A 20,341-nucleotide genomic window follows, 5' to 3' on the forward strand; every position below is an offset into this window, starting at 1 on the left:
TTCTTCTTTTCCAATTTGGATTCCTTTTATTTCTTTTTCTGCTCTGATTGCTGTAGCCAAAACTTCCAAAACTATGTTGAATAGTAATGGTGAAAGTGGGCACCCTTGTTTTGTTCCTGACTTTAGAGGAAATGCTTTCAATTTTTCACCATTGAGGATAATGTTTGCTGTGGGTTTGTCATATATAGCTTTTATTATGTTGAGGTATGTTCCTTCTATTCCTGCTTTCTGGAGAGTTTTTAACATAAATGGGTGTTGAATTTTGTCAAAGGCTTTCTCTGCATCTATTGAGATAATCATATGGTTTTTGTTTTTCAATTTGTTAATGTGGTGTATTACATTGATTGATTTGCGGATATTGAAGAATCCTTGCATCCCTGGGATAAAGCCCACTTGGTCATGGTGTATGATCTTTTTAATGTGTTGTTGGATTCTGATTGCTAGAATTTTGTTTAGGATTTTTGCATCTATGTTCATCAGTGATATTGGCCTATAGTTTTCTTTTTTTGTGGCATCTTTGTCAGGTTTTGGTATTAGGGTGATGGTGGCCTCATAGAATGAGTTTGGAAGTTTACCTTCCTCTGCAATTTTCTGGAAGAGTTTGAGCAGGATAGGTGTTAGCTCTTCTCTAAATTTTTGGTAGAATTCAGCTGTGAAGCCGTCTGGACCTGGGCTTTTGTTTGCTGGAAGATTTTTGATTACAGTTTCAATTTCCATGCTTGTGATGGGTCTGTTAAGGTTTTCTATTTCTTCCTGGTCGAGTTTTGGAAAGTTGTACTTTTCTAAGAATTTGTCCATTTCTTCCTCGTTGTCCATTTTATTGGCATATAATTGTTGATAATAGTCTCTTATGATCCTTTGTATTTCTATGTTGTCTGTTGTGATCTCTCCACTGTCATTTCTAATTTTATTGATTTGATTTTTCTCCCTTTGTTTCTTGATGAGTCTGGCTAATGGTTTGTCAATTTTATTTATCCTTTCAAAGAACCAGCTTTTGGCTTTGTTGATTTTTGCTATGGTCTCTTTTGTTTCTTTTGCATTTATTTCTGCTCTAATTTTTAAGATTTCTTTCCTTCTACTAACCCTGGGGTTCTTCATTTCTTCCTTTTCTAGTTGTTTGAGGTGTAGAGTTAGGTTATTTATTTGACTTTTTTCTTGTTTCTTGAGGTGTGCCTGTATTGCTATGAACTTTCCCCTTAGGACTGCTTTTACTGTGTCCCACAGGTTTTGGGTTGTTGTGTTTTCATTTTCATTCGTTTCTATGCAAATTTTGATTTCTTTTTTGATTTCTTCTGTGATTTGTTTGTTATTCAGCAGCGTGTTGTTCAGCCTCCATATGTTGGAATTTTTAATAGTTTTTCTCCTGTAATTGAGATCTAATCTTACTGCATTGTGGTCAGAAAAGATGCTTGGAATGATTTCTATTTTTTTGAATTTACCAAGGCTAGCTTTATGGCCCAGGATGTGATCTATCCTGGAGAAGGTTCCATGTGCGCTTGAGAAAAAGGTGAAATTCATTGTTTTGGGATGAAATGTCCTATAGATATCAATTAGGTCTAACTGGTCTATTGTATCGTTTAAAGTTTGTGTTTCCTTATTAATTTTCTGTTTAGTTGATCTATCCATAGGTGTGAGTGGGGTATTAAAGTCTCCCACTATTATTGTGTTATTGTTAATTTCTCCTTTCATACTTGTTAGCATTTGTCTTACATACTGCGGTGCTCCCGTGTTGGGTGCATATATATTTATAATTGTTATATCTTCTTCTTGGATTGATCCTTTGATCATTATGTAGTGACCTTCTTTGTCTCTTTTCACAGCCTTTGTTTTAAAGTCTATTTTATCTGATATGAGTATTGCTACTCCTGCTTTCTTTTGGTCCCTATTTGCATGGAAAATCTTTTTCCAGCCCTTCACTTTCAGTCTGTATGTGTCCCCTGTTTTGAGGTGGGTCTCCTGTAGACAACATATGTAGGGGTCTTGTTTTTGTATCCATTCAGCCAGTCTTTGTCTTTTGGTTGGGGCATTCAACCCATTTACGTTTAAGGTAATTACTGATAAGTATGATCCCGTTGCCATTTACTTTATTGTTTGGGGTTCAAATTTATACACCATTTTTGTGTTTCCTGTCTAGAGAATATCCTTTAGTATTTGTTGTAGAGCTGGTTTGGTGGTGCAGAATTCTCTCAGCTTTTGCTTATCTGAGAAGCTTTTGATTTCTCCTTCATACTTGAATGAAATCCTTGCTGGGTACAATAATCTGGGCTGTAGGTTATTTTCTTTCATCATTTTAAGTATGTCTTGCCATTCCCTCCTGGCTTGAAGAGTTTCTATTGAAAGATCAGCTGTTATCCTTATGGGAATTCCCTTGTGTGTTATTTGTTGTTTTTCCCTTGCTGCTTTTAATATTTGTTCTTTGTGTTTGATCTTTGTTAATTTGAGTAATATGTGTCTTGGGGTGTTTCGCCTTGGGTTTATCCTGTTTGGGATTCTCTGGGTTTCTTGGACTTGGGTGATTATTTCCTTCCTCAGTTTAGGGAAGTTTTCAACTATTATCTCCTCAAGTATTTTCTCATGGTCTTTCTTTTTGTCTTCTTCTTCTGGAACCCCTATGATTCGAATGTTGTAGCGTTTAATATTGTCCTGGAGGTCTCTGAGATTGTCCTCATTTCTTTTAATTCGTTTTTCTTTTATTCTCTCTGATTCATTTATTTCTACCATTCTATCTTCTAATTCACTAATCCTGTCTTCTGCCTCTGTTATTCTACTATTTGTTGCCTCCAGAGTGTTTTTAATTTCATTTATTGCATTATTCATTGTATATTGACTCTTTTTTATTTCTTCTAGGTCCTTGTTAAACCTTTCTTGCATCTTCTCAATCCTTGTCTCCAAGCTATTTATCTGTGATTCCATTTTAATTTCTAGATTTTGGATCAATTTCACTATCATTATTCGGAATTCTTTATCAGGTAGATTCCCTATCTCTTCCTCTTTTGTTTGGTTTGGTGGGCATTTATCCTGTTCCTTTATCTGCTGGCTATTCCTCTGTCTCTTCATCTTGTTTAAATTGCTGAGTATGGGGTGTCCTTTCTGTATTCTGGCAGTTTGTGGAGTTCTCTTTATTGTGGCTATTCCTCACTGTGTGTGGGTTTGTACAGGTGGCTTGTCAAGGTTTCCTGGTTAGGGAAGCTTGTGTCAGTGTTCTGATGGGTGGAACTGTATTTCTTCTCTTTGTTCAGTCGCGCTGTGGGGAGGGAGGGAGGGATGCTGCAAGCAAATAACACTGGCGTGCGCTCGCAGTGCCTCAGCCACACTGGGTCTGCCCCCGCTCACTGCGCGTGTAGCCTCCCTGCCCACACTGCTCGGGCTCTAGGTTGTTCCGCCGGGAACAATCCAAGGCTGGCCCTGGGTTGCATGTACCTCCCAGGTCCAAGCCGCTCAGATTCAGGCACTCGGATAGTCCTCAGAGGCGCAGACTCAGTTGGGCCTGAGTATTGTGCTCTTCCCAGGTCCGAGCAGCTCAAGTGATGAGGTGTTTGGCGAGCGCCAATGCTGCGACTTATCGCCTCCCCGCCACTCGGTTATCTGGGCGCAAAACCGGCGCACCTTCTTAGGCAGATGTTAACCGTCCAGACCCCCAAGAAGTTTTAGTTAGCAAAGAAGCCTGCTTACAGTTTTATAGATAATGTCTCTCTGGGGCTGCGATTGCCCCCTTCCGGCTCTGGCTGCCTATCACCGGAGGGGGAAGGTCTGCAGCCGGCTATCTCTGTTCAATTCTTTGTTCCGTGCACGGGCCTGGCGGTCTTAGGTTGGGGCTGGCTTTTCGCGTAGTAGATATCCCACAGTCTGGTTTGTTAGCCCAAATTATTTCGCTCAGATAGTGCTCAGGGTATTCAGGCCAGATTCTTACTCTAAGCGATGCAGCCCGCGCTGCGCCTCCCTGCCCAGCCCCCGCTTGTTAATGGCGCCTGCAGGCGTCTGCGCTGCTTCTCCACTGGGGGAGTTACCGTAGGACTCGCAATCTTCGAGTTTTAATTGTTTATTTATTTTTTCTTCCTGTTACGTTGCCCTCTGTGCTTCCAAAGCTCGGCACAGATTCGGCAGTGAGAAGGTTTCCTAGTGTTTGGAAACTTCTCTCTTTTTAAGACTCCCTTCCCGGGACGGAGCTCCGTCCCTCCCTCTTTTGTCTCTTTTTTTGTCTTTTATATTTTTTCCTACCTCCTTTCGAAGAGTTGGATTGCTTTTCTGGGTGCCTGATGTCCTCTGCCGGCATTCAGAAGTTGTTTTGTGGAATTTACTTGACGTTTAAATGCTCTTTTGATGAATTTGTGGGGGAGAAAGTGTTCTCCCTGTCCTACTCCTCCGCCATCTTCTGGAGGACTCTTGAATAGAATGACACGGCTATACTGGATAACTGTAAGACCACGTATAGTCTATTTTTGATGAACGATTTCTAAGCTGTATGTGAATCCCTCATAACTAGACAAAGTAGTTAATTCCAGTGTTTCACGTATGTGGAGTCCTTAATCTATTACAGTCAATGTTCTTTATATATGTGGGCTAATATCACTTTCACAGATCTTAAGGAGAAAGTAACCTTTTTTTCATCATTTTACAATGACAGGTTCAGAATCTTGTAATTTTCTGAAGGCTATATAGTGAGTAAGTGAGAAACAGCATGTGAGCACAATTCCGACACCAGGGTGACTATGAGGCTTGTCTGTGTCCCTAAGGGAACCAGCTAAAAGAAGGCTCCGAGGAGGAGAGGACCAGTGCTTTCAGAACTTAAACTCACCAACAGCTCAGAAGTGATCTGAAAAGTTCCTTAAATTTGTTTGCACCGTTTTTTTTTTTTTTTTTTTTGGATAAGAATTATGACATGCTATTCTTGATGAAATAATCAAGTTTTGTTAATAAAGATAAGACTTACTAGGGTTTTTTCTAGTACTGTATTAATTTCTCAGCTGAATTTTGATAAGCATATTTTCAAATTGGGACTATCCCAAAAGAGGGTGAAGAAATTAAAACACCATTTCATTAAAGAGTTATAGTAACAGGGTTTTAAGAGCTCAGAGGAGAAAAAAAATGTGTGTGTGCTTTTGAATAAAGGTTATTTGTGGGACTCAGGGAGTTCAGTGAAGGTTTGGGAATGGATGTTAAAGTGAGTGTTTTGAGTTGACCAAAAGGTTCATCTGGTCTTTTCTGTAAGATGGCTCTGGTAGCATAGTCTTGAACTTCATTTGAAAGAATCTTGTATTCTTGTAATGTTGTAGATTGTGTTGTGACAGTTGTCGTACCAATGTACACTAAAGAAAACTTATCAAAATCAGTGAACTTTTGTGTAGTCATTTTAATATTGAAGAAGGAAGAAAAACAGCAACATTTTCAGCATATTATGCTTTATTATTTGAAGAAATGTAAAAAGGCGACTGAAATGCAAAAAAAAAAAAAAAAGGATTTGCACACTGTATGAGAAAGTGCTGTGACTGATCAAATGTGTCAAAAGGGGTTTGCAAAATTTCATGCTGGTGGAGACTTCTTGCTGGATGATACTTCTTGGTCAGGTAGACTAGTTGAAGCTTATAGCAATCAAATCAAGACATTAATTGAGAAAATCAAAGTTATATTATGTGGCAGATCACCAACATACTCAAACTATCCAAATCAAGTATTAAAAAAATCATTTGCACCATGCTTGGTTATATTACTTGCTTTGATGTTTGGGTTCCACATAAGCGAAAAAAAAAAAAAAACTCTCTTGGCTGTATTTCCACATGGGATTCTCTACTGAAATATAATGAAAACATTCTGTTTTTAAAACAATTTGTGATGAATGGTGAAAGTGGATATGCAATAATGTGGAATGGAAGGGGTCATGGGGTAAGCAAAATGAAGCATCACCAATCACATCAAAGGCCAGTCTTCATCCAAAGAAGGTGATGTTGTATATATGCTGGATATTGGAAGGGAGTTCCTAGTATGAACTCCTTCCAGAAAACCAAGTGATTAATTCCAACAAGTCGTTGCTCCTGATCAGGCCAGATGAATGCTGCACTTGAGAAAAAGCATCCAGAATTAATCAAGAGAAAAGGCATGATCTTCAATCATAATGCAAAACCACATGCTTCTTTGTTGACCAGGCAAAAACTGTTAAACTTGGCTGGGGAGTTCTGATTCATCTGCCAGATTCACTAGACTTTGCACCTTCCGTTGTCCATTTATTTTGGTCTTTCCAAAATTCCCATTTCCTGGAAGACTGTAAAAGGCACATGGGTCAGTTCTTTGCTCCAAAAGATGAAAAGTTTTGAGATCGAATTATGAAGTTGTCTGAAAAATGGCAGAATGTAGTGGAACAAAATGGTGAATAAGTTGTTCAATCAAGCTCTTGTAAAAATGAAAAAAATGTGTCTTTTGTTTTTACGTAAAAACCAAAGTAACTTTTTGACCAACCCAATAATACTATTTGAAATATTCCAGATTGGAGGGTGGCTTTGTGAAAGTCTGAATGGAAATCTCTGCCATGTGACTTTACACTTCAGACTTAAGAAGAGTGGGTGACAATCCCTAGGAGACCAAATCTAACTCTTTGCCAGAAAGCTCATACAACGGTCTCTCCTATTAGACTTTGTTGTTGTTTAATCCGTGTCTGGCAGCATGCTTGATTTGTAGTCAGCTTTCAGTCTTGATTTACTAAAGCCATGAGTGGGTGTTCAAATAAACAGCATACAGGGCTACATGACGAGGAAGTGGGTTCCCATTAATGGAGGGTTAATTTACAGTCTTGACAGGCACTGTCTGGTATACTGTGGAAGGATTCCTAGAGCTGGATAAGAAAGAAGCCTGGCATTGGGCAAAAGGCAGAGGTTTCTGCTACTGAAACCTGGTTGCCAGGTCAGAGTGGAGCTGCAGGCTGGACAGTGAGCTCTGGGTTCCTGCTCAGAGGCCTGATGGGTCCCAGGGCTTGGGGTGGAGCTGAGGCTGCAGACCCACACTAAGAGGTTCCAGCTGTCAGGGAACAGGCAGGCTTTTTACATGGCAGCTTTGATATAAAGGATTTTAGCATTTTGATGAGTTAAGATTACTCGAACACTTGGAAAAATAAAATTGCAGATCTTTTCATAAACTGTTAGTAATTACTAAAAGAAATCATTTCCAGAAATAGTATGCTCAAATCAGTGGCTCTCAAATATGACAGCATAACTTCCAACTCAGAGCATTAATTCTGATTTAGGAGTGGGATGAAATTATTTCCAAGTTAACTTTTCTCTTTTAAAAGAAATTAATCAGCCCCCTCTTGTACTTCCCCCACCAAGAGGATTATAATTACACAGTTTTGAAAAGTTTTGTATGTGTCTGATATAGAGAAAGATTTCTTTACTTACATTTATGAAAGTCAGTGGATTATTCAGTTCAAAATAAAATTTAACTAATTTTTGTTTCTGTTATGGGTTTCCTTGTGGCTCAGGTGGTAAAGAATCTGCCTGCAAGCTGGGAAACGTAGGTTCGATCCCTGGGTCAGTGTTCTTGCCTGGAGAATCCCATGGACAGAGGAGGCTGGTGGGCTTCAGCCACGAGGTCGCAAAGAGTCAGACAGGACTCGGCAACTAACACTTTCACTTTTTTTATGTTAAGGTAAATAACAGTTTGGATATTTTCATTTTAATTATTTGATTGAATCATCTAGTAGGTTTTTTTTTTTTTTTTTTAAATTTCTTCCTGGGAGGCTAAGGGTCTGTTTTATAGTTTTTAAAGCAAGAGAAAAAATTGTGTATACTCTCAATATCAGTTCTCCTCCTTTGCCTATTAATAAGAACCCCAAATTTTAGCTGACTACCTTAGCTCAGCTGGTAAAGAACTTGCCTGCAATGCAGGAGACCCCGATTTGATTCCTGGGTGGGGAAGATCTGCTAGAGGAGGGATAGGCTACCCACTCCAGTGTTGTTGGGCTTCCCTGGTGGCTCAACTGGTAAAGAATCCGCCTGCAATGTGGGAGACCTGGGTTCGATCCCTGGGTTGGGAAGATCCCATGGAGAAGGGAAAGGCTACCCACTCTAGTATTCTGGCCTGGAGAATTCCAAGGGATGTATAGTCCATGGGGCTGCAAAGAGTTGGACATGACCGAGCGACTTTCACTTCCACCTTGCTAGCCAGCTCAGAACTGATTTTTCCTTTCATTGGTCATGACCTTGTAAATACATTTTGACTAATGAAAGCTGTTATGTGTAAGTTTCAGGAAATATCCTCAAAGATTATAAGATTTACATACTATTCCCTCTAATAATTTTTCCTGGGATATGGACATGATGACTAGCATACAGACAAGCATATTGTGAAAGGAGGCAGCTCAGTAAAGCTGGGAACCTTACCAGGAAACCACAAAACACTCCTGGTTTTCCTAAGTCTGTCACTCAGTTATGATATACGTTCTTCTTTTTGTCATCTTTTGTTGGTGCTGTTATTGTTATTGCTATTGTTACTGTTGTACGTAGCTCAGCTTGATGCTGATGCACCAGAAAAGGTAATAGTCAAGGTCACACACACGGGCAGTCCCTCACATTTGTGCAGTTACTGTTGTAATTAATCTGTGTCAGAGCTGCGCAGTAACCTTTAGAGTTGTGACAGTGATTAAAGTTTACCAAACACCTTTGGCAATTTGAACTGCCACAGACTGGCACGAATGACTGATGCATTTCTAGATCTTGCCTTTTTGCGGAAAAGAAAAGCTGCCCCCAAATTCCTGTCCAAACACAGTACTTTCTGGGTTGTTGACATACGTATTTGGAAGGTCAGTCATACATGGAAAAGAGAATTTACAAAAACGTAATAGTAAAGTTTTGGTTTTTTTTTAGTTAAATAAAATACATTCTTGGCACTTTGAAGTCTACAATAATATAAAAAGATTTGTGATAAATGTTATTCTGTTTAAAAACACTACAGTTTAGGCTGTTCATTGAAACAATGTGGAGTAAGGTAGAGGGATTGAGTCCTAGCTTCATGCTTCTGCCCTGTATTCTGGTCCGTGCTTACCCATGGGTTTCTCTTCAACACAGTTGACTGCAATTCGTTAACTGAAATTTTTCTGAGCACCGTTCATGGACCCTCTAGCTGTAGGCTCCTTCCTGGTTTTGGGTGCTATGGGCATTGTGTTGATATTTTGATTTGAGGTCATGTTTATTCCTTTATTCATACTATTCACAATGTGGCTGCTAAATGTACCCCTGTGCTAAGAATTCCTTCTATTGGCGTAGGTATAGCGAACAGAGTCCAAATCACGCATAAATGCTCACAGGGGAATTGGGCGAGGTCTGTGAAACTGTTTCTGTTTTTTTTTAGGCCCTGAGACTGTTTTAAGAACATCTTTAGTAGAAGCATCTAAATTACATTTCTGTTTAAGTCTTGTTTTAAACAATAGTTCATCTGAGGCAAGAGGAATGTGTAAAGATTTTTGTGACTCTGAGAAGATCTATGAAAGAAAGTAATTGAAGAAAGGCTTTACACCAAAAGTAATTTGAGCTATTGTTCTTAAAGCTTGTGTGTCAAAAATAACTTCTGGAAAGAGCTGTGTTTCTCAGAGGTTTGCAATCCACTACTGTGCAAAAACTGCTATTACAATGCACTGCCACCATGTAAACACAAGGCACGTCTGTCCTCTTAAACATTCGTCAACACGTATGGACAGAAAGAGAGAATGAGTTTTACAGTTCTAGTCCAGCTGGTTCTTAGGTGAGACTAAGGTTTGAAGAAATTGACTTTTAAAAAAAAATAACAAATAAAGAGGTCTTATGTCATACATCACAACACTCAAGCATATAGGTACAGATGCATTTGTTACTCACTCATTGGATGGAGGGGCCTGGAAGGCTACCGTCCATGGGGTCGCTAAGAGTCGGACATGACTGAGCGACTTCACTTTGACTTTTCACTTTCATGCATTGGAGAAGGAAATGGCAACCCACTCCAGTGTTCTTGCCTGGAGAATCCCAGGGACGGGGGAGCCTGGTGGGCTGCCGTCTATGGGGTCGCACAGAGTCGGACACAACTGCCGCGACGCAGCAGCAGCACCAGCAGCATTGTTACTCTTTTAACCTGTCAAGTATAACATGCCTACATAAATATGCATATGTTTATGTACATGTAAGTGTACAGCTTGATAGATTTTCATTATCAGAAAATACCAAGGGAACAGGGACTTGCGTTAAGTAAAAGAAAATTTTTGACCTTCCAAATGCCTACTCTTGTTCCCTTCCAGTTACAAGCTCACCACAAGGGTGCCAGTATCCTGACTTCTAAGAGTATAGATCAGTTTTGCCTTTCTTAGTGTTTTTATGTGTTTGTTTTTTCTTTTTTAAAAAGTAAGGAATAAAACATTTTCAGTGAAGGAAAAGAAATACAGAAATTTTAAGAATTCAACTGAATACATGTATACACATGTCTATACTTGTGTAACCATCATTCAGATCAAGACAGAGATTTCTATCATGCCAGAAGGTTTCCTCCTATGCAGTCAGTAGTCAACCCCTCCCCAAAGGGAACCACCACTCTTAACTCTGTTTCTTCAGTGAGGCTTTTTTGGTTTTAACTGCTAGTCTGGTTGCTCAACCAGTCCATTCTGAAGGAGATCCGCCCTGGGATTTCTTTGGAAGGAATGATGCTAAAGCTGAAAGTCCAGTACTTTGGCCACCTCATGGGAAGAGTCGACTCATTTTAAAAGACCCTGATGCTGGGAGGGATTGATGGCAGGAGGAGAAGGGGACGACAGAGGATGATATGGCTGGATGGCATCACCGACTCCATGGACATGAGTTTGAGTGAACTCCAGGAGTTGGTGATGGACAGGGAGGCCTGGCATGCTGTGGTTCATGGGGTCGCAAAGAGTCGGACATGACTGAGCGACTGAACTGAACTGAACTGAACTGGTTGCTCAAAGTGAGCAACCTAGTCTGCGCTTCCAAGGAATTTATTGTAGAAAATCTAGATCTATAAGCAGGGAATATTAATACTGTGTGCTACAGGCTCTGATTAAGAAGGGAGCACTCTGGAAACTTCCAGGAAGGGCAGCTAAATCCAGCACAAACGTTGGGTAAGGCATCCCAGTGAGAGGGACACTAACTAAGAGTTAAAAGATGGGGAAACATCAGCCAGGTAGAAGAATTACGAAGGAACCACAACGGCAATCACTTCTACTGGCCTGGAGTTTAGAAGGACTGGATCTTAAAATATTTGGTGAGGAGTAATAGAACATGGCTTAGAAAGACAGAGACCAGGCTATGTGAGAAATTTGTCCTTTGTCCTGAGCTTATGGCAGATACGATATGATCAAATTGGAACTTCTGAAAGTGCACTGACTGTGGTTTAGAGATTTGGATTGAGGAGAGGATTCCCCCTAGGCAGTCCAGTTTTGAGCTGAGGACAGGAGATTGTTTCAGTATTCTGAAACAGGAGAACCAGAAATAGGAGTAATGAGAACCACAGTGAACGGTGTAGCCACATTAACTAAACCAAGGGTAACTGACAACCTGTGGATTTTCAGCACAGCAATGGGAGGTAGATGTTACCAGCTCCATGCTATTGATGGTAAAACTGAGCCATGGGACTGAGCAACGTACCTAAAATCACACTATAAATGATGGAGCCAAAAGTCAGATTCAGAAAGTCTCTCTCTGGGATGTGCCTCCCTGTACTGGGAGTTCAGTTCAGTTCAGTTCAGTACTGGGAGTAGACCTCTTCAATTAACACCATAGAGTCATTACTAGTATTGCAAGCTTACACGGTTTTTTCCCCATGGGAAGAAACCTATCAATTTTCCTTTTCTTTGACTGGTTCTCAATCTCTACTCCTACATATATGAAATTTTCTCTACTGGGATCTAAGGTGTTATAATAATAAACCTCTGGCAACTTTCTGGTTGATCTGCTGATGTCGTACAGGATAACCTAAGGATATCATTACAGGTTCCCCCTACCAAAAAAAAAAAAAAAAAACCCATCCAAAATGAAATAAAACAAACCCCATTTTTTATTCTGTGCTCTAATTGTCATCTGAAATCAGTGCACACTTCTTAACATAGAACTCAAAACCCTCTGAAATCCCGAGACAGTCTGTGGTTACACTCATTCTTCTTACTCCAAAATCCCCACATATTGTGCGTCAAACTCCACTTGAAACTCTTGCTTTTCCTTGGGCTGCCCTGCTCTCTCATCCTTGTTTTTATTCCTGTCTTGAATGCTTTCTGTCTCTGGGTTGAAATCCAAGATACTGTTAAGGGCTCAGCTCTGGAAAACCTTTCCCACCCCTCACCCCTGTCCCACAGCCTCCACTGAGTCTCTTTCCTCTGAGAAATCATAGTACTTTCAGAGTATTGCAATTTTTTTTAATACCTTTATAGCACTCAGTGAGAATTCTACTTGGTGCACTTTCAAGGAAATTAGGAAGGACTCCTTGTCTGCTAAAGTGATCTCACCATCTGGCTCCTATTGCCTGAAGTTTTACAATTAAAACCAGAAGTGAATTCACCAGGAAGCTAACAGTGCTTCAGCTTCGGTACCCTCTACCTGAACAGGCCTCCGTGAGTTTTAGGAGATGTAGAATGTTCTAGGTAGAGATCAGAGGTGGACTGCTGTCAGGAAGCATGTTTATATAATTATATTTGTAAATTTTCTAAAGAGATCTAAAAATATAGACAGACACGAATCTCCATGGCTTCAGTGTTTCATTGGCATTGACTTTCTCATTCCAAAGCAATGATCACTCCGTGTTGATAATTCCATATTCTTTTTCTTAGTGAGCCACACAAATCATACAGACCTCAAGCCTCAACAAAATCTGGATCCACGTCACATCATTCCACTGACTTAAGTTGTTCAGAGCATTGCCTTGCCTGGTTTCCTCTTGCAGCTTATTTCGTTTTTACTGCTGGGGATATTTAGCCATCTCTAAGAAAAACATTAGGCCTGGTTAGAAATTAGTCCTGTTCCCAGTCAAGAGACTAAAAGCAGTAGTTCATTCTGTCTGCAAAAGCCAGTGATGTATGATCCTTTTCTGTTCTTGTCTGGTTCCAGGAATTGTGTACCTTTTCCTGTTTCTTGGGCTTCCCAGGTAGCTGAGCAGTAAAGATTCTGCCTGCCAATGTAGGAGATGTGGGTGTTATTCCAGCGTCGAGAAACTCCCCTGGAGAAGGAAATGGCAACCCACTCCAGTATTTTTGCCTGGGAAATCCCATGGACAGAGAAGCCTGGAGGGCTACAGTCCATAGCCTCACAAAGAGTCAGAGATGACTGAGCCACTGAACATGCATGCCCCTGTTGCTTACCATGGCTTGGCCTATTCTAATAACTTAAGTCCCTTTCTGGTTTCCCTATGTCTGAGACCCTGCCTTAAACATCTGTCAGGGAATATAGTCTCACAGCTGGGGAAAAGGACATTCCTCTTGGGGAAGCTTTGACTCAAGCCTGTAGGAAGACTAGACACTGGATTGGTTAAACATACACATAGTAACGTGAAACCACAACATCCATGGCAACAAAGAAGGCAATGTTGCAAGAATAGAGAATAGCATGGGCGAAACCAGCAAGGAGGAAATGAAAGTCAATAAGGGAGCTGAATTGCTAAGGGTGGGTATTTGTGAAGGGTAGAAGATATCTGTTAGAAAGGTACGAAGACATTGGGAGGGCCTTGATATCTGAAATTGAGATTTACTGTTTATCATGGCTTGTGCTGATAATAGAGAGTTTCTGTTTTTTTCCCCCAAGTTGACCCTTCAATTCTGTTTTGAGATATTCTGAAGCATAATAAAAAGATTGGCATCTATTTGCAAATCTATTTGTGGGTAACAGAAGTACTGTACATAGGATTCAAAGTATATTGATTGTATCAGTATATGTATAAAATTATCAGTACATTCTTTTGGCTAAGATTGTGAATGATTTTATTACATCCTTTTTTCCTCTCCCTTAGCCAATTTTTTTTTTTTTTTTGCACCAGGCACTTAGTACTTTTGTATTTAGGGGAAAGCAAAAGTATTACTGTTAAAATATGTTTGGAGAAAAACACATAAAATAAACATTCAAAAATGAGGTCAAAGGATATATGCCAGTTTATTTACAGTGATTAGATGATTGCAATATGCGGTTTTAAAAACATCAATTTATTATTATTATTTCTTTTATTATTTTGTGTCAGTGAACTGATACAAGTTTTCATAACTGACACTATTTTTGAGTTAGGAAAAATAAATATAGAAGGAAAATATGGGAAGAAATATTCTGAAATATTAAGGATGCTTATCTTTAGGTGGTAACATATTAGAAGATTTCTTTCTTTTGACATTTTATTTTGAACAATTCTATAATAGAAGCCATTAGCAATTAAATTTTGTCTAAAATAAGTTAAATATAGTTTTATGTGTCACTGTTTCTAGAACTAGTTTCAGAAAGCTGTATTACATTGTTATTTACCATATCCCATATCTTCTAAATAAAAACTAACATATTTCCTCTTATAAATATCTTGTTGGCAATAAATATTCTGAATATCTCAGAAAATTGTTTTAAATGTTGGATGAATTCATTTTTTCATGCAGTAAACATCAAGTTAAGAATTAAATATTTACTTCTGTAACAGTATTTCAAACTTCTTTCTTTTTAATGCTGGCAATGTCATAATAGATGAAAATATTTTCAAGACTGTTTTTATCAGAAGTCACTCTAACACAAGTGATTAGATAGAAAAGCATAGTCTGTAGTTGCTAAATGATAGTTTTAGTTTTTTCAAAATAGTTTTTGATCTGGGTTGGCTGCTCTTGCAGAAATTTGTTTAAGACTTTAAGACTTGTATTAGAAGGCAGATATGACTTAGTTTTGCTTTAAATTCTTCTTAATATGGTACACAAAGAGAGGACAACTACTCAAAGAACCAGAAAGTATACATCTTAATCCTAAAAGTACTATCACTTCAAAGTGAATTACAGCACTATTTGGAAAAAGGCTTGCATTGTTATTTAAGTTCATCCATTCATTTCAACAGGATTAAAATAGATGATGCACTTACCTCACATGGCATTGAAATTCGTGGTGATGAAAGGAAAGGGTGAACTTCAGAGATGCAGTGTGCAAGATTTAAGATTTGATGGAGGGATTTACTTCTCAAATTGTCATTGCCATTGATTGGATTTACTAATCAATGAGCAAGAATTGACTAAAATGAGAAGCTGTGCCTAAAACTGGTAAATCTATATTTCATATTTTACTTCTGCTTTTTGAAAGACAGAACAATTTGATCAGTGGCTGAGGTAACATTATATGTAAACTGGCTAAACTTATACTCTGGATCCTTACTTATAGCTAGCTATTCCAAAAGATCATCTAAATTTTCCTTCAACTCTAATTATTAATTTGGAAATGTTTTGCTAATAATAATATATTAGAATTCTAGATTTAATCATATTTTGAGTCTTGTGGCCTGACACATTCATCTTTGTAATTTCACATTTTTAGCCTTTTCGTCACATCTGCTTTTTTAATTTTTATCATTAAGCATTTTTTTTCAATTGTTAGGATGATTGTCTAGGTAACCAATCTTGCTCAGTGAAATTCTATATAATATAAAAATGCCTGATCAGTTAGATGAAATTAATCAAAACCACAGTATGGATCGTACAGGTGACAGTGGTTTTGCACTTTCCCGATAATTATTTTAGGCTAATTCATTTCCTTTTAGAAAACACCTATGTAACTACTTACTGTAATTATTTTGAGATTGTGTTGAGCACAACTTATGGAAATCAGGATACCAAAAGCATTCTTTAAAAACATTATATTTTTAAAAATAGAGTTTGTGTAAGGAATGATGAAAAGGTTTTGGAAATGATGATGTTTGCACAGTGTTGTGAGCATAATTAACACCACGGATTTAGACACTGAAATAGCTAAAATGATGGTATCTTATGCTCTCTATATTTTTTACAGTAAAAAGTTTAAGAGATACAGAAGAAAAATTAATTGTATGTTTTATAATCAAAAAGTAACATTAGGTTTAGGGCAGTGCAGATGATTGAGGTTTTTCATTGGAAATTTTAGAAAAGAAACAATTTGTCAGGGGCTCACGTAAGGAATGTTGTACTGCATTCAACATGGTTAAGTATCAACTTGATTTTCAGAGCCTGCTGAGTGAAATCTGGCACTTTGAACTGATGATGTTTGGAAATTTTCTGTGTGATTTAGTCAGCAAGGGATTTGAGAGTGTCCCTCTCCAATGTGAAGTGGAAGTTGAGGTGGCTGGCAACTTGATCCTTTTATGGCTGTTGGCTACTGCCTCATCCCCCACCCCAGCCTCAGCAGCGCCCTCCAGCACTCAACACCACTCCAGCACCTCCCTCCAGCCCCCAGCACCTCCCCAGCACCTCCCTCCAGCCCCCAATACCCCCCAGCACCTCCTTCCATCCCCCAACAACTCCCAGCACCTCACTCCATCCCCCAACACCCCCAGCACCTCCCTCCAGCCCCCAACACCCCCCAGCACCTCCTTCCATCCCCCAACAACTCCCAGCACCTCCCTCCAGCCCCCAACACCACCCCAGCAACTGCCTCCAGTCCCCAGCACCCCCAGCACCTCACTCCATCCCCCAACAGCCCCCAGCACCTCCCTCCAGCCCCAACACCCCTCAGCACCGGCTCCAGTCCCCAGCACCTCCCTCCAGCCCCCAGCAGCCCCCCAGCAGCCCCCAGCACCTCCATCTCTTCACAGCTGAGCGCTGCTTAGAGGCATGTGGGGAACCCAGGAGTGCGACCTTCACATCTTCTTACAATTCTGTCTCTCTGTTTGGACTTGTCATCCCAATCCTTAAAAACATCCCTGAGAAATGGAAAGGGAAAGGCTTGAGAAGGGTGAGAGAAGTGGGATATTTCAAAGTTGTGCCAAAAACAGCAAAGTCGGAAAAGCCTCGGCAAAACAGAAGAGCTGGCTACTTTAACACCTTTCTCATTCCTGGGAGCCCCGGTTAACGGCAAGTGCTACTGTCCCCAAAGGTTCTGTTTTTGCAGGTGGAAAAGCAGTTGGACCAGCACCTTCTCTCCAACCCAAACATTCTTTTCCAGCCCTCCAGGAGCAGCCTGCTCCAGTGAGCTCAGCGTTCAGCTGTCAAATCCCAGAAGGCCCATTAGCCCGTAACCAAATGACAGGTTGTAAAGTTCCTTGGAGTGAAGAATTAGGCTAAGCCGTTAACCTTCCCCATGCAAAGGACAACAAAGAAATTCTAGTAAGAGGTAAAAAGACAGACACTCAATTTACTGTTTCACTCTTAAATCCTCATCCGTTGCTCATGGAAAAAACATGGGCTTTTCACAAGCATTTTCCTTGGGCAGTTGGCATGGGAGGCTCCCTGCAGCAGCCGCCTCTTTGCTTCTCTGCCGTTTATTTTCCCATTCCCACTTGCTGCCTACTCCACTCAAGCACTTTGTATGAAGTGATGCCACTTCAGCTGAAGTGCTAAAATCTGCCCGCCCTAAATGGGATATGGAAATGTGGGAATATTAGCCCTTAAACAGTAGGCTAAAAATTCTTTCATCCATCTATCCCTAAGGCGAACTGGGTTTTCAAGCCAAAATCACAGGTTGCCTTTTGCTTTGCAAATCAACAGTTGGATGTGTAATTGGGATTTATTTTTTTTCTTTTAATGTCAAAATGACTCTTGGGTGTTGATTTGGCAAGTGGAAGTAACATAGAAAGGCTGTATAAGTAGTTTTAGAATGGCAGTTAAAATCTCATAATCTAACTTTAACAATTGATTTTGCTCCAAATTTCCATATTGGTATTATTCAGCTTTTGGCTGGGGTTCTAGAAATGGAACTTTTCCCAGTGAAACTCAGACTAAGTCTAATATTGGACTTATCGTGTTCATAGTTTGGGTAGGTTGATTTTATACATCTAATTTGCAGACTAGTTTATAGTAACATGAGATGAAAGGACCATTTCTTTTATTCCCTTGGTAAGGTAGACGTTTTTTTCCAATACGTATTGCAATTTACTTTTGAAATTTATGGAGGTTAAGAAAAGTACCATTCCATTATCTAATAGGTCTTGCTAATAGGCAGTTTTCTTAAATACTCAGCTTAAATTTTCCATTGCTCATCAGACTTCATATCTTCATAATTTTCCAATCTTATGGATTTTATAACTTAATGCTTGCATATAGTTAAGAGTGATTCTCCAGATTATGATTTTTAAAAATGTACATCAGGTGATTTGCTCCCTAGAAATTCTGTAAACTACTGATTGATTGAATGTGTGAAACACATTTAGCCCTATTTCTAAAAGTAAAAACTTTGTTGACAAAGTATCATTGAGGATAGCAGGAAATGGGCTCATCTGTCTAGCTAAAAGATTGATTTTGCTTAGCTTGCTGCTATCAAAGTATTTTTAAGAAGGAATAAGTTGTGAGTTGATCATGCTTGTGGGTGACTTTCTGAGGTTGTGTCAAGAATGGTATATATGGGGGGACACAGCAGAGCTAGAGAGTAGGACTGTTTTTCAATCGCTAGTAAACTATGGGGTCTTCAGTCATTGGTTTACCAGTAAAAGGCTGTATCTTTCATCATCAGATCGCTGTAACATTTGGATATTTTAGTATATTCACATTTCAAATCTTATACTAGATATTGAAAGGCTGTCCCTAACACTTGTCAGTTTTAGTAGAGTAGCTCAGTCGTGTCTGACTCTTTGAGACCTCATGGACTGTAGCACGCCAGGCTTCCCTGTCCATCACCAACTCCTGGAGCTTACTCAAACTCATGTCCACTGAGTCGGTGATGGCATCCAACCATCTCATCCTCTGTCATCCCCTTCTCCTCCTGTATTCAGTCTTTCTCAGCATCAGGGTCTTCTCCAATGAATCACTTCTTTGCATCAGGTGGCCAGAGTATTGGAGTTTCAGTTTCAGCATCAGTCCTTCCAATGAATATTCAGGACTGATTTCCTTTAGGATGGACAGGTATGATCTCCTTGCTGTCCAAGGGGACCCTGAAGAGTCTTCTCCAACACCACAGTTCAAAAGCATAAATTCTTTGGTGCTCAGCTTTCTTTATAGTCCAACTCTCACATCCATACATGACTACTGGAAAAACTACAGCTTTGACTAGACAGACCTTTGTTGGCAAAGTAATATCTCTGCTTTTTAATATGCTCTCTAGGTTGCTCACAGCTTTTCTTCCAAGGATCAAGGGTCTTTTAATTTCATGGCTTCAATCACCATCTTCAGTGATTTTGGAAGCCCCCAAAATAAAGTCTCTCACTGTTTCCATTGTTTCCCCATCTATTTGCCATGAAGTGATGGGACCAGATGCCATGGTCTTAGTTTTCTGAATGTTGAGTTTTAAGCAAACTTTTTCACTCTCTTCTTTCACTTTCATCAAGAGGCTGTTTAGTTCTTCTTAGCTTTATGCCAATAAGGGTGGTTTCATCTGCATATCTGAGGTTATTGATATTTCTCCTGGCAATCTTGATTCCAGCTTGTGCTTCATCCAGCCCAGTATTTCTCATGATGTACTCTGCATATAAGTTAAATAAGCAGGCTGACAATATACAGCCTTGACATACTCCTTTCTCAATTAAAAACCAGTCTGCTGTTTTATGTACCGTTCTAACTGTTGTTTCTTGACCTGTGTACAGGTTTATCAGGAGGCAGGTCAGGTGGTCTGGTATTCTCATATCTTTAAGAATTTTCCACAGTTTGTTGTGATCCACACAGTCAAAGGCTTTAGCATAGTCAATAAATCAGAAGTACATGTTTCCCTGGAGCTCTCTTGCTTTTTCAATGATCCAACAGATGTTGGCAATTGGATTTCTGGTTCCTCCGCCTTTTCTAAATCCACCTTGAACATCTGGAAGTTCACAGTTCATGTTCCATTGAAGCCTGTCTTGGAGAACTTTGAGCATTACTTTACTAGCGTGTGAGATGAGTGCAATTGTGCAGTAGTTTCAGCATTCTTTGGCATTGCCTGTCTTCAGGATTGGAATTTAAATTGACCTTTTCCAGTCCTGTGGCCACTGCTGAGTTTTCCAAATTTGCTGGCATATTGAGTGTAGAACTTTCACAGCATCATCTTTTAGGATTTGAAATAGTTCAACTGGAATTCTATCACCTCCACTAGCTTTGTGTGTAGTGATGCTTCCTAAGGCCCATTTGACTTCACATTCCAGGAGGTCGCCATTAACCTCACCATAGAGCCACCAGAACTTACACAGGACTGGGGAAACAGACTCTTTGAGGGCACAAACAAAATATTGTGCACACCAGGACCCAGGAGAAAGGAATGTGATCCCACAAGAGACTGACCCAGACTTGCCCGTG

At 39.7% G+C, this 20,341-nt stretch overlaps 1 long non-coding RNA gene across 3 annotated transcripts in view; it reads left to right on the top strand.

The window, feature by feature from the left end:
* LOC147370065 (uncharacterized) overlaps positions 1-20,341 on the top strand; it is a 169,423-nt gene that overhangs the window by 119,325 nt on the left and 29,757 nt on the right. Inside the window, exon 4 of one of the 3 annotated variants that reach the window (XR_015168369.1) lies at positions 7,466-7,627. The exons of the other annotated variants lie outside the window; for them this stretch is intronic. This is a non-coding gene — a long non-coding RNA (uncharacterized LOC147370065). Of the gene's footprint in view, positions 1-7,465; positions 7,628-20,341 lie in introns of those variants that run through there. 3 annotated transcript variants of the gene reach the window in all.

This window comes from Bos grunniens, chromosome 7 (genome assembly GCF_055505025.1).
Source record: "Bos grunniens cultivar Pamir isolate PY7600 chromosome 7, Bosgru_T2T1.0, whole genome shotgun sequence".
In the NCBI taxonomy this organism is placed as follows: Eukaryota; Metazoa; Chordata; class Mammalia; order Artiodactyla; family Bovidae; genus Bos; species Bos grunniens.